Source organism: Elgaria multicarinata, chromosome 2 (assembly GCF_023053635.1).
Source record: "Elgaria multicarinata webbii isolate HBS135686 ecotype San Diego chromosome 2, rElgMul1.1.pri, whole genome shotgun sequence".
Taxonomy (NCBI): Eukaryota; Metazoa; Chordata; class Lepidosauria; order Squamata; family Anguidae; genus Elgaria; species Elgaria multicarinata.
In genome coordinates this window covers 79,389,387-79,404,304 of record NC_086172.1, presented here as the reverse complement: position 1 = coordinate 79,404,304, position 14,918 = coordinate 79,389,387, and the positions used below count along the sequence as shown (strand labels likewise).

The window sequence follows — 14,918 nt, the reverse complement described above, 5'->3', positions numbered from 1 at the left end:
GAATGCTCGCGTGCCTCCGCGCGTCCGGCTCCACCCCCCCCCCCGTCGTCCCTCGGGCCTGTAGCTGCCTGACAACGCGCGCTCGGGGGGAGCTCCGTGCCCCCGCCGGCATCATCCCCAGACTGCTCCAAGCGGGCGTGGTCGGGGAGGTGGATCCGAGGCGGGCAGGCAGAGGCCGAGGCCCAATCGGAGAGGGATGTTGAGGGGGCAGAGCGCGGGTGGGGCTGGTGACTGACACCCGGCTGGAGGCGCGACGGAGGGAAAATAAACCTGCAGGGAGAGACAGCGGGCGAGGACAAGTGTGCGCTGCCGCCGGGGGTGGCATGTCAGTCCCCTTCCTCCTCTTCCAGAGAAACCTCCTCTGCTCTTTCCCTCCCCTTGGACTGGTCTCGTTCTCCTCGCGCCGAGGACGACCCCACCGACGCCCCCCGAACTGGACTGCATGAAAGCGGGCCCGTAAGGAGGTACGTCTCTGGCGCACGGCGGAGCCCCCGAGAGGGTGGGCGGGAAGAGTCATTTGATCCAGGGTTACCAGCAGCTAGGAAGGAAGTCCCTCTGAGCTCAATGGCATTGAAGGCACAGTCCTGAAGCGGGCGGGCGGACGGACGAGCCCCATTGAACGCAGTGGGGACACCCTTTTCAATAAACGTGCCCAGGCTGGGCTTGAGCTGCCATTAAAGTATGCGTAGGGTTGCAGGAGCTATGGTTTCTAACCTCATAGGCGAACTTTGGAAAGTTTGGGGAGGGAGGTTGCACGTGCCAGACGGAGAGGTGGGGAGAGACGGTACTTGTTGTACCAAAAACCTAGCTAAAATCATCGGGATCGGAGAAGTAATGGAGCATCAAAATGACAGCCAGGGTCCCAGAGTCATTCCTGGCCAGATGGGTGACTGTGATGGCTACTGCTGTATCCCTTGTCTGTATTTTAATTAGAGTCTAACCACCCCTATCCTGGGGGTTCACTTAGAACAGACCAGTAAATCCAGTATAAACTAATGCCTCCGACATATATATCACATTCTGAATAGAATTTAAATGGCCCTGTATCTGTTCTGTTCTTTGAAAGGCAAGCCAAGGAAACAAATAGCATCGTGCAGCCCACCAGGGGAATGCTCAGAGTTTGATTTCGGGGAAGCTAGAGGTTCAGAGCAGCCAACTATAGCAGAGACTAAAATACGTGAATGTGGAAATTCAGGGGAAGCCTGAATACCTGAGGAAGGGTTGTCAAGGCTAGTCTATAGCTGTTACTACCAGGAAGGATTTGGTGGTTTTCGAGGCTCCAGGACAGGTAGGAGTTTTGTTTTCTGAAGTATAGATATGGGAGGTTTCTGGGAAAAGACATTTCTGGCTTGGAAACTCCCTGAAGTAACCCAAGAAGAGTTCATTAGCTGGAGACAAAAGCAGTTGTTTATTTCCAGAGAATTGCGGGTGATTCCAGGGAGCATCAGGGCTTGTGGTGTGCACACTCATCCTGTTGCCAGGTTTTGTATTGTTTCAGAAATTGTGTGGCCAGAGGTAACAGTGGGGAGGGGTTGCAGCTCAGGGGCAAGCACCTGCTTTGCATGCAGAAGGTCTGATGTTCAGCCTCTGAGCATTTCCAGGCAGGAGTGGGGAAAACTCTGGTCTGAAACCCTGGAGAGCTGCTGCCAGTCAGTGTCAACAATACTGGGCTAAATGGCAGATTCCTATGGTCTGCATATACACCAAGGAAAGGAAAACCCTCACAAGTCACCAACAGTGTAACTCTAGGGCATGTTTGCTCAGAAGTTATTCCCTCTTGGGTTCAATGGGACCCGCTTGCTTGTAAGTGTGCACAATGAACAGTATTTTTCAGGGTGACTGGATGGGAGAGAGGAAATGGTTGGGAGGACAGCATGTTCATGTGCAAGGGATGAGGAATATTTTGGAGGATGGACTGTTGGGTAGGAGGAGTGGGAGTTGGGCAGTTAAGGAAAATCAGTTTAAACTGTATGTGGTTCTGGTGGGAGAGAGAGAGATGTGGAGTCTCAGACAGGGTGGAGATGTTTAGGAGTAGAATGTTCTGTTAAAGGTTTCTGTATAAAAAGAAGTTTGTACACAAATGGCAGTGCATGTGCTAACAGTCTAGTTTTGTGTTTGTTTCCCTTACTATCTTGTGAATAAATCAGTTAAGGGGTTAATCTTAGTCCCATAAAATCCACACTTTAAGGGATTGTACAACCCACCCACCCCACCCCTAAAGTATGGTTTTCACAGTGTGACTGTGACAGTGTTTAGCATCATCACAGCCTTTCTGTAAAAGAACACTGCCTATCTCCAACCTTTATCTCCCAGGTCCTGTCCATTCTTTTGTGGTCCTGAAATTGCAATCAGAAACAATGAAAGGATGTTTGAGATCTACATACTGGTTGTTGTTGTTTCTTGCTCTCATGAGCAAGAACATGTGCTTCTGCCCAGCCACAGTTCTGGGGTTGACTCTAGGGTATGTTTTGCACAGTCCTCCTTTCATCTCCCACTAGCTCAATTATTACCTAAGAGTTTATACAGACTGCTGTTTACTCAGGTCAGGAAATAGCTCCCCTGGACATGGTGTTCATTTCCATGCTAAGGGTGTTCACAGACTTTGGGCACTGAGCCAGATTGGGGTTTTATTCGTACAACCAAATACCAAGTTTGTGTAAATAAGTATTTCCTGTTTCTATGAGTGGGAGATGAGTTTGTATAAATTGTTTTCTTTCTAATGCTTCAGGACCTGAGCCAACTTCCATTTCTGAAAAGGAAAGGAGGGAGCTCTGTGTTAAGAGCTGACAACTTGAGTGAACTACAGGTTTCATTCTATTAACCTATGTTTGTGTCCTTAAATCATAGTATCAATCACATTTGACAGATACTTCTAATTTCTTGCTTCAGTAGGTCAGAATGCTGAAAAATGTACTTGCTTCAACTTCTTCTATCTCTTCTTTACAGAAACAAAATGGGCATGAGCGTGCAGAGATATATACACAGGAGTGTAGCGTATATTATTTAGATGCATAACATACTGTTTATGTGTGTATGTCTAGCTCCTGGTGGCGCAAGTGCAGAGATGGATAGAAGTGTATATGATGGCAACTCATTTTCCATTTGGAAAATAGTGATCAGCAAGTAAGACATGCAAGAAAATGTTGCAGCATGGAATGCTCCTGTTCAGGATTCTAACCAGCCAGTACGCTTTTCAGGACTCTCCATTCTATTTCCTCCCACCAACAGTCAGCCATAATTCCATGCCCACTCAGCATGCTCAGCCTTCATTGAGCTGTTTCGGTGTGTGTGTGTGTGTGTGTGTGTCCCCAATTTGTGTGTGTGTGTGTGGGGGGGGGTTTCTGCTGTAAAATTTGGGGTTCCCCCAAACTTGTCAGTGCTTCCCTCCTGTGCATGCATAGTAGTGTTTTGGCTACATACAGATCCACACTTGGATTATGAATTTGCTATTAATCTATACTTAGGATACACAATAAAGAAAAATGAGCACAGAATAGAGATACTGAATTGCAACAAACTCTCTTCATTTTAATTTTGACCACCATTCAGCCCCCAATTTAACTCACTTCTGTGCTAGACAAACAATAATAATAATAATAATAATAATAATAATATATTTATTATCTCCCTTTGGATCAAGGTGGGGAACAACATTAGTACAACAATACAGTATAAATCAGATACATAAAATTAATTAAAAGCGCATATGAAACAATACAACCTCAAAATAACAATCAACACATCTTTTTTTAAAAAAATCTTGGTTTAACTACACTGCTGTATGTAGGGGGAGTAGGTGCGAAAGAGGAAAGGGTTTCTGTAGGAGAGGGAATTTCAACAGGTGTAACTTTACATATAGGGGTGAGAAAATTTGTGCATGTTTATTTCCCTCTTCTGTGAAACAAAGGTTCAGAAACCCATTTGGTCACCATAGCTTTACTTTTTCTGGATTTTGTTCTCATTGGGTAATATAAAATGTTAGCCTTATGTAGAGTAGACCCATTGAAATAAATGAAACTTAAGTTAGTCATGACTAATTTAAGTCCATTTCAGTGGGTCTACTCTACATAGGAATAGCATTGGATACTACCCACTGTATAAAAACACACACCCAGGAATCCCAAAGTTAGAAAATTTACTTTTTCATTTTTTGGAAGCAACAAAGCAGGCAGAACTAGAAACTAGAATAAATAAACTTAGTCTTGAGCTAGTCAAGAAGTAAATCTCCTTTGGATTAGCCTTTGCTTAACATCAAGGGTAAGAGCTATAAGTAAGTTTGATTTTCTTCTTAACTGTATGGATTTGATTTCACACCCAAGTCCCTGATGAATAGCAGCAAGTGTATTCTTGCCCCTTTCTCTATTAATTTTGGGTAGATATTGCCATAAAAAGGGGATTTGCAAGAGGATTACACAACAGCTACAATGTGATTGGGATTGACTATAATCCTCAGAAGCAAATCCCACTAAATTCAATGGGGCTTAATCCCAGGTAAGTGGGTATTCGTTTGCAGCCTTAGTTTGAAATTAGGGTGCAATTCTATGCATGCTTAGGCAGAAAGAAGTCCTACAATTCTCAGCATTCCCTAGCCAGCCAGCTATAGGATTGCAGCCTTAGTCTCACTGAGCTCAAGAGAACATATTTCCAAGTAGACATGCATAGGACCTGGCTGCACATCTATCTACTTTAGTGCTGGAATGGCTGTCTATAATGGAAAAACAATAGATAGCTAAAAGAAATATTTTGATCAGGTTTGTACAAAACTTTCAGCATGAGTCCCATCAAACTTCAGGGCTCCAATGAAAGTAGGGGAAAATAAACCTTCCAGCGAGTCACTTTATTTTCAGCTCCGTAAACAGGTTGATGCAATGGCTCCACTATGGCAGCAGCCACTTCACCAAAGCTAACCCCAGCATAATAGAGCCGTGAGTCTGTGCTCAATCAGCAGCTGAGTCAATAACACAAAACCCATAGAAGCAAAAGCTGACAGGCCCTCCCACAGCCCTCCACCATCAATCACAATGTTGTTTGCTGATGATGCCCCATGGCTACCTTCAGAAGGCATTGACTAACATACAGTGTTGCACACACCAGTCACATGTAATACACAACCTGGGAACTAGGAAGATGCCATTATATACATTACTGTTAGTGCAGCCTTCCTGAAACTGGTGCCCTTCAGATAGGTTAGACTGCAACTCCCACAGCTGGCTGGGGGATTCTGAAATTTGCAGTCTAAAAAAATTGGAGGGCACTGGATTGTGGGAGGCTACCATAATGCTTCTAGTGGGAGGCCTGCGTAGAGAACGCATGCAGCAGGAATGCTTTCATGAAGATAGTTTTGCATTGATGCCTCTGTGAAGGGAGTTGCCTTTTTGGAGGGGAAAGGGATGGGATCCATATGCACACAAAAAAGACCAGGCTACAGTAGCTCAGAGCTGGCAGTACTATGAGCTGTCTGGTACCTCAGTGGGAATAAGCAATGCCAGGGAAAACAGAAGATATCTCCCTCACCCCCTTGTAAATATGGCAGTATTCATTTTTTGCAGCTCCTTATAGCAACAGTAATTTTGGGTGGAAAGGGGGGAAGCTGTGGGAGTTGAAGCAGTTCTTCCCATTCCATTGAGCAAAGGTCTAACCATACAGGTACAGGAGAAAACAAAAGAGAGTTGTATGTTGGGTCACTTGTAGTCTCCATGATACCTTTGGTGTTGCCAGTAAAGAAACCCATTTCTTTTCTATTGCTGCTCAGTCTTTGCCCCCACAAAGAGGTTATCCTTAACAGTTGTTCTGTCTCCTTGAATTGTAGTTATGTAAGTGAACCATCCAGAGAGCTTTGGCTATTTGGCGGTATAGAAATGCAATAAATGTATAAATTAAGTGGGAGGCAGGGATTTCTGAAAGAACTTATTTTCAGCACCCTTGCCAAGCTGCAACTCCCAGGTTTCTTTTGAGGAAGGCAGGATAGCCAGGCCAATTAAACTGGTATGAATCCCACATACATTTGTAGTGTAGGTGTCACCCTTGTCTAAGGTGGAGAGTTAAAAGAGGATAGGGCTCCTGTATCTTAAATTGTTGAGTAGAAGAAGGAATTTTCGGTGTCGCTTGACACCTGCTGAAATTTCCTTTTCTTCACAACTATTAAAGATGCAGGAAAACTGTCTTCTTTTGCCTCTAGCCACCCTCCTGCATGTGATTCAAGGTGACACATAATAGGAACATTGGAAGTTTGATTATACTATATCTAGCTCAGTATTGTCAACACTGACTGGCAGCAGCTCTCCAGGGTTTCAGGCAGGAGTTTTGCCAACCCTACCTGGAGATGCCAGGGATTGAACCCGGGACCTCCTGCATGAAAATATGTTTTCTTACCACTAAGCTGTGGCCTGACCCAATGGTCTTGGATGCATTCCTACCTTTTGGAATCAATGGTAGTATGGCATTTTTTCATAATGATGTTTTTTTTTTTTTTTTTTTTTTAGCTTCCATTGAGTTTGCTGGTCTTGACTTAAATGTTTTATTGAATCAAAGTCTATAGTCACTGCTTAACAGTCGAACTACTGACCAAGGTCATTCTGTTGAATGCATTTTGCTCATGACCTCTGTGTCCTACTATTCTCACTGTTTCATGTAGTTAATCATTCACAAATTCAAACTGAATTCTTCAAAAAGCAAATAAATTCACTATATCTTCTTTAATGTTTATTCTTCACATATCTTGTTCCTTATATAAGAGCATGTTAAGGCACCACTTTCTTTTATTAAGCTAGTATGGTTGTCAACTATTCTTTTAGAGTCCTCTTTCTGTGCCTGACAAGTAGGAAATTAGCAGGTGTAGCTATTTGTTTATTTATTTACTTATTTAATGCAAGAGGATAAAGTGACAGGGAATACTTCAACTACTGACTTTCAGCATATCTGGCTATTGTTAAAGGCAGAGGGGTAGGGTCAGTTAAAAGCAGAAGAAAAGTTGGCAAACCTATTTTGGAAAGCCAACCCCCTTGATGTTTTGCCATCAACAACATTTTTTGTGCATCTCACAATTAGGGATGCTTGAGAATTTTGTTTTCTTTGCATTTTGAAGTGATCCAAACCAATTCACACACCCCAAACTAATGTGTAGATTGGTATGCAAAATTCTCAATCAAATTTTGCAGTTCTCTGATTTTTACAATACAGTTCTTGTTGTAAAAATTTACCAAAATACACATAAAATGTGTATTTATGCTAAAATATGTACTTTAAGCAGAAGTACATATAAAATGCATATGACTTTTCATGTGGATCCTACCCCCTGACATGCAAAACCGTGATGGAACACAGAGCAAAAATAAACATCCCTATTCAGAAGTGTCTTATAGGTAATATCCCAGAATTCATTGCAAGTGCTCCTTATATTACAAAATAGCCCTGGAACTCTAGGAGCTCCATCACACCCACACATTTCCCCTCGAATTATCCCACTTCGTTTCTGTAGCATATGAAAGCTTACAAACTTACACCTGTGCGCTTGTACATCCAAACATCTTTACACCTCTCCTGTAGCGCTTGCTGTTATCCTGCTGAGGTTTGCTCTCACATGTTGTTTTTGCCATCGCCTCCACCCATTGATCTCCTTTGTACCTCCCCCTACAGTTTATTGGTTGTTGGAAGTTGGACAACTGGGTGTTGCACTGGGAGTAACTTCTCTTGTTACTGAACACTTTTGGAAAAGAACTCCTTCTCCCCTAAGTACTGTCATGAGTGCACTTATTCACCATTGCCTCCTGTTTATTTTACTTCTCCTCTCCTTTCTTTCCCCCCCACTCCTGAGTTGGGTATCATTCTGCACCATCACCCCCCCCATTTTTTTTAACCTTCTTGCCCATTTCCCTCTTCTCTCCCCCCCCCATTGTGTTTCATTCTGCAATATTCACTGGGTTTTGCTCTCCTCTCTTTTCCCTAACCCTGAGTTGGGTACCGTTTGTCCCACCACCTGTATCATTATGCCCCAGTTCTATTACTTTCCTCCCCTGATTCCCCCAGTTTGTGTATCACCTCTCCTGCCATCCCCCACTCCCCAGTTTCTGAACAACCTTCATGAACTTGAAGATGCACAGCTTTGCATGATCAAAGGAATGGAAGAGCACCGCTACGATCCTTTGCATTAGTGAACTGCCAGGACAAGCATTTAAGGGAGGATTTAAAAAATCATTAAAAAATCAATGCATGACCCAATTGGATTCACATTTGGAATGCTGAAAGCCCTCCTTAATAGCTATTACTGTGCCAATTTTGATCTCGTTATCTTTAAAACTTACACAGATGTAAGCATTTTTAATTTATATTTTAAAACTCCCATAGATTTCAATTGATTAATCAACTAAAACTCCTATCACCTGCTATTGTGTTCCCCTTGTCATGCATGTCTAAGCAAGAGGGAAAGGGGTGGGGAGAGAAGCTACACAACACCCCCTCTATGAGAAGCTACCCAACACCCCCCCTCCCCGCCCAAAGCAAGTCATGAAACAAAGGTGGAGGATCAAGAGTACAATAGACCCAGCAGCCAGGAAGCATCAGGAGGAAAGGATTTGAATTTGAATTTTAAAATACCCACTAGAGAAAAGGAATGCCCCTCTCTTTTGTCATCAATACCGCACCTTGAATACACTTTCATCACCAATACCGCCCCTTGAAAACATGCCAACAGAACATCAGATTGAGAACGATGGATGAAAATACTCTTTGAAGTTTGAGTGGGGTGCTTTTGCATTACCAGAAGAACCAGACTTTCCACGTGCCAAAATATGTCACTAAGAGTGTGTATATGTCGGGGGGGGGGGGGGAGAATCACAACCACAGCAGGACATGGTCAGCATCCTCTGAGTCCTTTGCATGCAATTCAACTTGACAGCAGCCTATAACACTGGTGTGATGGAGTTCTAGGAGAGGGAGGAGGCCTGATTCTGGGGGACTTGTCAGTCACTGGGACACAGTGGGGATCTCTGTATCAAAGAGGAAAGTATGAAAAGCCTTTGAGAAGGGGAGATGTGCATTGTAGAGTCATGAATAGGCTGCTTATAATCCAGGGAAATCAGCAAGAAGCTCACCCCCCGGCATCACATGCTGGACAATATTAGTCTGTTCTTGTAGTGTCATATTTGGGATTTAATAGGACAGACCCTCATTTCAAAAGGAAATAGTTATTTACATCTGCCGAGATGCTGACAGAATTGTGTGTCTCATCCATCCTTCCAGTTGTACTATACACTGTACCTCATTTTCAGTAGTCTTGGGCATGTGTGTAGTTGTTTTAATTATTGTGCAGACCCAAGCGTCTTTTATCAGGTTAATTTGGGACCTCTTTATTTTTTTTTATTTTATTTATTTATTTAAGGATTTTTATGCCGCCATTTAGCCAAAAAAGGCTCTCATGGCGGCTTACAAAAGTATTTCTTTACTCCTCAAACACAAGTATTTTGGTGTTCTTATATAAATGCCTATTCAAATTATCCCCTCAAGACCAAGTGAAAGTTCTGTTATGTATATGATAGCAATAGCGAAAGGTTTCTATTAGGTTGCCAAATTTTTAATGGGCCTCTTCCTGCCCTTTTAGCAGTCCTACAAGCAGAAATTGAACAGCTTTTCTTGGCAATGAGATAAAAAAGGTGAGCAAAGTCTCCTCACTTCCTCATTTTTCCCATGTTAGGCTGTTGTTAAAGTCAAAAAGCAGGGCCAGTAAAAAGTTGGCAACCCTAATCATATGGTTCAAATGTCTTGTTTGAAATGTAGAGTTAGATCATCATTCTGTCTCACAAGCTTTATTGCTATCCATCAACTTGACACAGTACAGATTGAATCCTAAACAAACTGAGCATGGGGAAAAACCAGAACATTTTGAACGTAAGACTTTGGAACTTCACCCAGGAGAATATATAATTTTTATCCTGGAGGTGCCTAAGGAGATTTGGCTACCCTCCATTGGCACCTCTTCAAGGAACTGCTCCTGAATTTGCATTCCTGTAAGGCTTGACCACACCCATAACCGTGGCCTTAAAGCAGAGGTAGGCAACCCTCAATGTAATTTCATGCCATTCTCAGTCCCATTTTCAAAAGCTCTCTGCATGCCATCAGTTCACATTTGTGGCAAGAGTGATGTGTCTCTTTCCTGGCAGCCCATTGTAGGAGAAGGAGAGGGAAGAAGAGGGGAAGTGGGAGCAGAAAGAGGGAAAGAAAAGAGCCACTTCTGGCCCTGCCATCCCTATCACTGGCTTTGGCCCTACACACCTCTCTGAATTATGGCCTCTGACACATTGCCTGCAGGTGGATAAGGCTCTTGCTAGAAAAAAAGGTCACCTGATCCTGCTTTAGGGGTCTTGACAATTTAGATTTGACTCTCTCTCTCTCTCTCTTGTTCTCTCTCTCTCTCTCTCTGTGTGTGTGTTTAAATAGAACTATTCAGTCCATATAATGATGAATCTCTGTAGGTTTTCTGAATAATTTCAGATACATCTTGAAAGACATAGCTGTTTATATTTTCACAAATGATACACAATACTGTCAATTTCCATTGCTTCTTTGTGTCATAGTTATTTGCTACTGCCCCCATACCTTGCACATAGAACTCTGTTTTACTGTATGATTAGATTCCTTTCCATCTGCTTTTCCAACTAGGCAGCCTCATTTTCTCTCTCAATCTCCCTTCCTCTCTCTTTCTCTGCAGGTAGAACAATTTGAGTGATTGCAATGAATGTGCTTCTTGTCTTCCTCGCTCCTCTTGCCTCTCAGAACTAATGGGTGAATCCGGCTAGTTTTTCTTCCCCACTTTACATTTGTGGACCTTTTACAGCTCCAGCCACAACTAGGTGTTTACACACATGGAGTGTTCAGATAAGCAACAGATTTAATAGAAGAACTGCTAAGGAGATGTGTATCTGCTGTAGGGTGGCCAAGGCTCCTGCACCTTTAATAGTTGGCCAAAGAGGAAATTTTAGCTGATGTAGTTTGCATGACAAGGTACACCTGCTGAAATTCTCTCTTTGATAAACTATTCAAAGTGCAGCAGCCCTGCATTTTTTGGATCTGGCCATCCCAATTTGCTGTTGGGGAGGATACATGTCCTCTTTGAGGTAAGCCAACAAGAAATTAGTGCTACAAATTATTTTGCTAACTGCTGGAGGACCCATAAGTGGTTCTAAACGTCCTAGGGGAAGCCACTGTGAATGATTCCATGATAAGGCATAATACCTCTCCTCTTAAACAGAAAGTTGGGTTAGAATGTTCTTTTCCTTGTGATGTACGAACATTACCTGATGAGAATCCACACTACATAATAGCCTGATCATCTATCTGTTAACCTGAAAATCTATACACTACAATTAAGATTCCATGCCTTTTGCCCTCTAAACACAGAACATACACACCGCAGAGATATTTTTGAGATATTTTTAAAATATGGTAGCCTGTATATAATTTTTAAGCAATAAAATAATAACTATATATGGGAGTGTAATTATCTGAATAGAACAGGAAAGAAGTCATGTGGTGTGAATAAAGAACTCTGAAAAACCAGTGGAACAGACTGTAGTTAATTTCTAAAATGAGAGATAACGACCCAGTTCAGATGAGATGCTGAGGCTCAGGGGGTCGTGTCATGCAAACCTGGTGAGCATAATTATGTGAGGGTTAAAGAAAGACAGACCATGATTAACTCTCGCATAACCCACACTTGCTGGGTTTTTGCACAATACAACAATTCAGAGTGGTGGCTGTATGTGTGCTGCAGCCTCACTGTGGGTTAAATAATGGTGGTGGGCTGTTGTGTCATGTGAACAGCTTCATTGGGTCTCAATCATACCTGGAAGTCATATTCTGTGCTTTGGTGGCACTCCCCCGAAACACTGAAACCTGGGGCGTTAGGAATGCAAGCTTGACCAAAGCAGGTTTCCTTTGAATGTAACAACTGCAAGACAAGCAGAAATTCAGCAAGTGAAAATTTCCCTGTTAATATATCTGCATGACAGGATTTATGGTAGCTGTGATAGGCACAGGAGCCCTGCATGGGGGAAAGGTGCAACTCTGGTTAGGGGTGGTTGAAGGAGCAGATTTTCCCAATGCCACTTTCTTCTTTGTAACTGCTCCACAAGTTTCATGTTGGACTCAAACCTTGATAAGAGGATATAAGGGTGAAGATAAGCACTTTTGAGAGAATGAAAAGGGTTATGACTAATCTTTTTGTTTGCTTATTTTGAATTCCACTGCTGTGATATCTTATATAATAACATTGTAAAAATATAACAATGAAACGATCCATATATGCAGTGTACCTGTAGTGTACACTACAGGTTTACTCTCTGTAGTCAGAGAGTAAATAAAGCATTCTACCATTATAAAGGGGTAATTGGGGGGTCATTCTAACATTCATAAAATCAAAAATATTTCACCAATCTTATTGAAATTTACATGTGCCAGAAAGAAATGTTGGTTTTACATACCATGAAAATTTCAAGAAGATCGGTGAAAGATTGAGAGAAGGAGGGCAGTTTAAAGTACAAAAGAAAAAAACCCTCTCCGAATCAAAATGGTTCTGATACCTTTCATTGACAATTTTTTATCCATGAAATTTAGCCTTGAGAAGAGAAGGCTGAGGGGAGACATGATAGTACAGTTAAAGTACTTGAAAGGTTGTCACACAGAGGAGGGCCAGGATCTCTTCTTAATCATCCCAGAATGAAGGACATGTAATAATGGGCTCAAGTTACAGGAAGCCAAATTCTGGCTGGACATCAGGAAAAGCTTCCTGACTGTTAAGAGCAATATGACAATGGAACCAATTACCTAGGGAAGTAGTGGGCTCTCCCACACTAGGGGCATTCAAGAGGTAGCTGGCCATCTGTCAGGTATGCTTTAAGGTAGATTCCTGCATTGAGCAGGGGGTTGGACTCAAAAGCCTTATAGGCCCCTTCCAGCTCAACTATTCAATGATTATATTATAATCCTGGTCCCAGGTTGTTTATTATTTATTTATTTATTTATTTATTTATTTATTATTAGTTATTTAGAATATATACCACTCCCCATTGAAAAATTTCAGAGCAGCGTAGAAGATAAAATGAAAATAAAAACAGAATAAAACAGTTAAAACAAAATTTAAAAGAAGCAAAAACAGATTCAAGGCTGCATATCTTGAATTCTGCATGGAAGCTAACTGGCAGCCAATGCAATTATTTTAGCACTGGTCTAATATGGATTCTGCAAATAGATCCTAGCCAATAACAGAACAGCTGTGGGTTGAACCAGTTGCTGTTTCTAGTTTTAAAGGGTAGCTCTGTAAAAAGTGCAAGGTCAACCATGGATTAAATTTGCTCTGTTATCACAGAAATGCACAGGTGGTTGTGACCTACCAGACTCACTAGTGGTGCTTTATGGACTAACAGGTGCTTGTCAAATTCACTGTTTTTGCAGTTAAGAACATAAGAAGAGCCATGCTGGATCAAGCCAAGGGTCCATCTAGACCAGCATTTGTTTCCATGGTGCCCATAGGAAGTTCATAAGCAGGACATGAATGCAATAGCACCTTCTCACCCATGCTTCCCAGCAACTGGTATACATAGGCATACTGCCTCTGATTTTGCATGTAGCGTATAGCCATCAGTACTAAGAGCCATTGATAACCTTATCCTTTATGAATTTACCTAATCTCCTTTAAAAGACACCCAAGTTCTAGGCAAGCAGTAAAACCTGAAGGCTTGCCGAATCCTTCATAGAATCATAGAATAGTAGAGTTGGAAGGGGCCTAAAGGCCATCGAGTCCAACCTCTTGCTCAATGCAGGAATCCACTCTAAAGCATACCTGACAGATGGTTGTCCAGCTGCCTCTTGAAGGCCTCTAGTGTGGGAGAGCCCACAGCCTCCCTAGGTAACTGGTTCCATTGTTGTACTGCTCTAACAGTCAGTTTTTCCTGATGTCCAGCCGGAATCTGGCTTCCTGTAACTTGAGCCCGTTATTCCGTGTCCTGCACTCTGGGATGATGGAGAAGAGATCCTGGCCCTCCTCTGTGTGAGTTGCTCCACAGCAACTCACACAGGTTACAAGTGATGTTGCTCCAGAGCCAGTGTGGTGCAGTAGATAGAGTAGTGGACAAGGCATGAAAGACTCTGGTTGAAATCCCCACTCATCACAAAGCAAGGGGCAACAGCTGTAATAATTGGATATGTGTGTTCAGGAAAAATAAAATCTGAAATGAAGAAGGTGAACACAGAAATTACTGAAGGGATAGTTAGTGTAAATAATGGCAGTCAATAAAACAAAGAAAAGAAATCCAGGCCTATTTTTAAAAGTGACAGTTGAGGGCCAAAGTTAATCTTTAGTAGTGGAAAGCAAGTTACTTGGCATAATTAAGTGGACTTTTCACACACCCTTTCAATAATGTACTTCCATTAAGTGTCCATTAAGGATGTTAAATAAACAAGTGGAAGGTGCAAAGTCTTGTTAGGGATTAAAAGGCTTCCTAATAGTCGGTAGCAGCAACAGCAGCAGGAAGAGATACAGCTGCTTCTCTTTGCAGGTTAAGGCAGCAAAAAAGGAGTGGTGTTAATGGCTCAGAAGATGTGGACATTTGGCTGGTACATTCGCCTAATGACACCCAGGCAGGACTTCAGCAGACATCTGGATGGGTAACTGAGCAGCATAATTAATGACAGACACAAAGCAAGGTAGATAAATCTCCAGGTTTATAGAGGTTCTGGTGGTCTTTCAGGTGAAATGTGCAGAGATGCATGGAAGTTTCCCTTGCTTTTAGACCACTAGCCATGTTACAACTGCAATTCACATTGTATATGAGAAAAATGCTGTGGGTAGTACAGAAAAGCACTACCTGTAAGAAGGATCAGGCTATTTTCTCTCCCCTGCCTCCCCTCACAGACTTTTCTGTGTCATA

At 42.4% G+C, this 14,918-nt stretch overlaps 1 protein-coding gene across 3 annotated transcripts in view; it reads left to right on the top strand.

Moving 5' to 3' along the window:
• The first annotated feature begins 103 nt into the window (after positions 1–103).
• The window catches only part of SLC43A3 (solute carrier family 43 member 3), a 49,771-nt gene continuing 34,956 nt past the window's right edge, over positions 104–14,918 (top strand). For all 3 annotated transcript variants that reach the window (XM_063116929.1, XM_063116930.1, XM_063116928.1), the window contains exon 1: positions 104–464. The gene's annotated coding sequence lies outside the window, so the exon portion shown is untranslated. The remainder of the gene's footprint in view (positions 465–14,918) is intronic.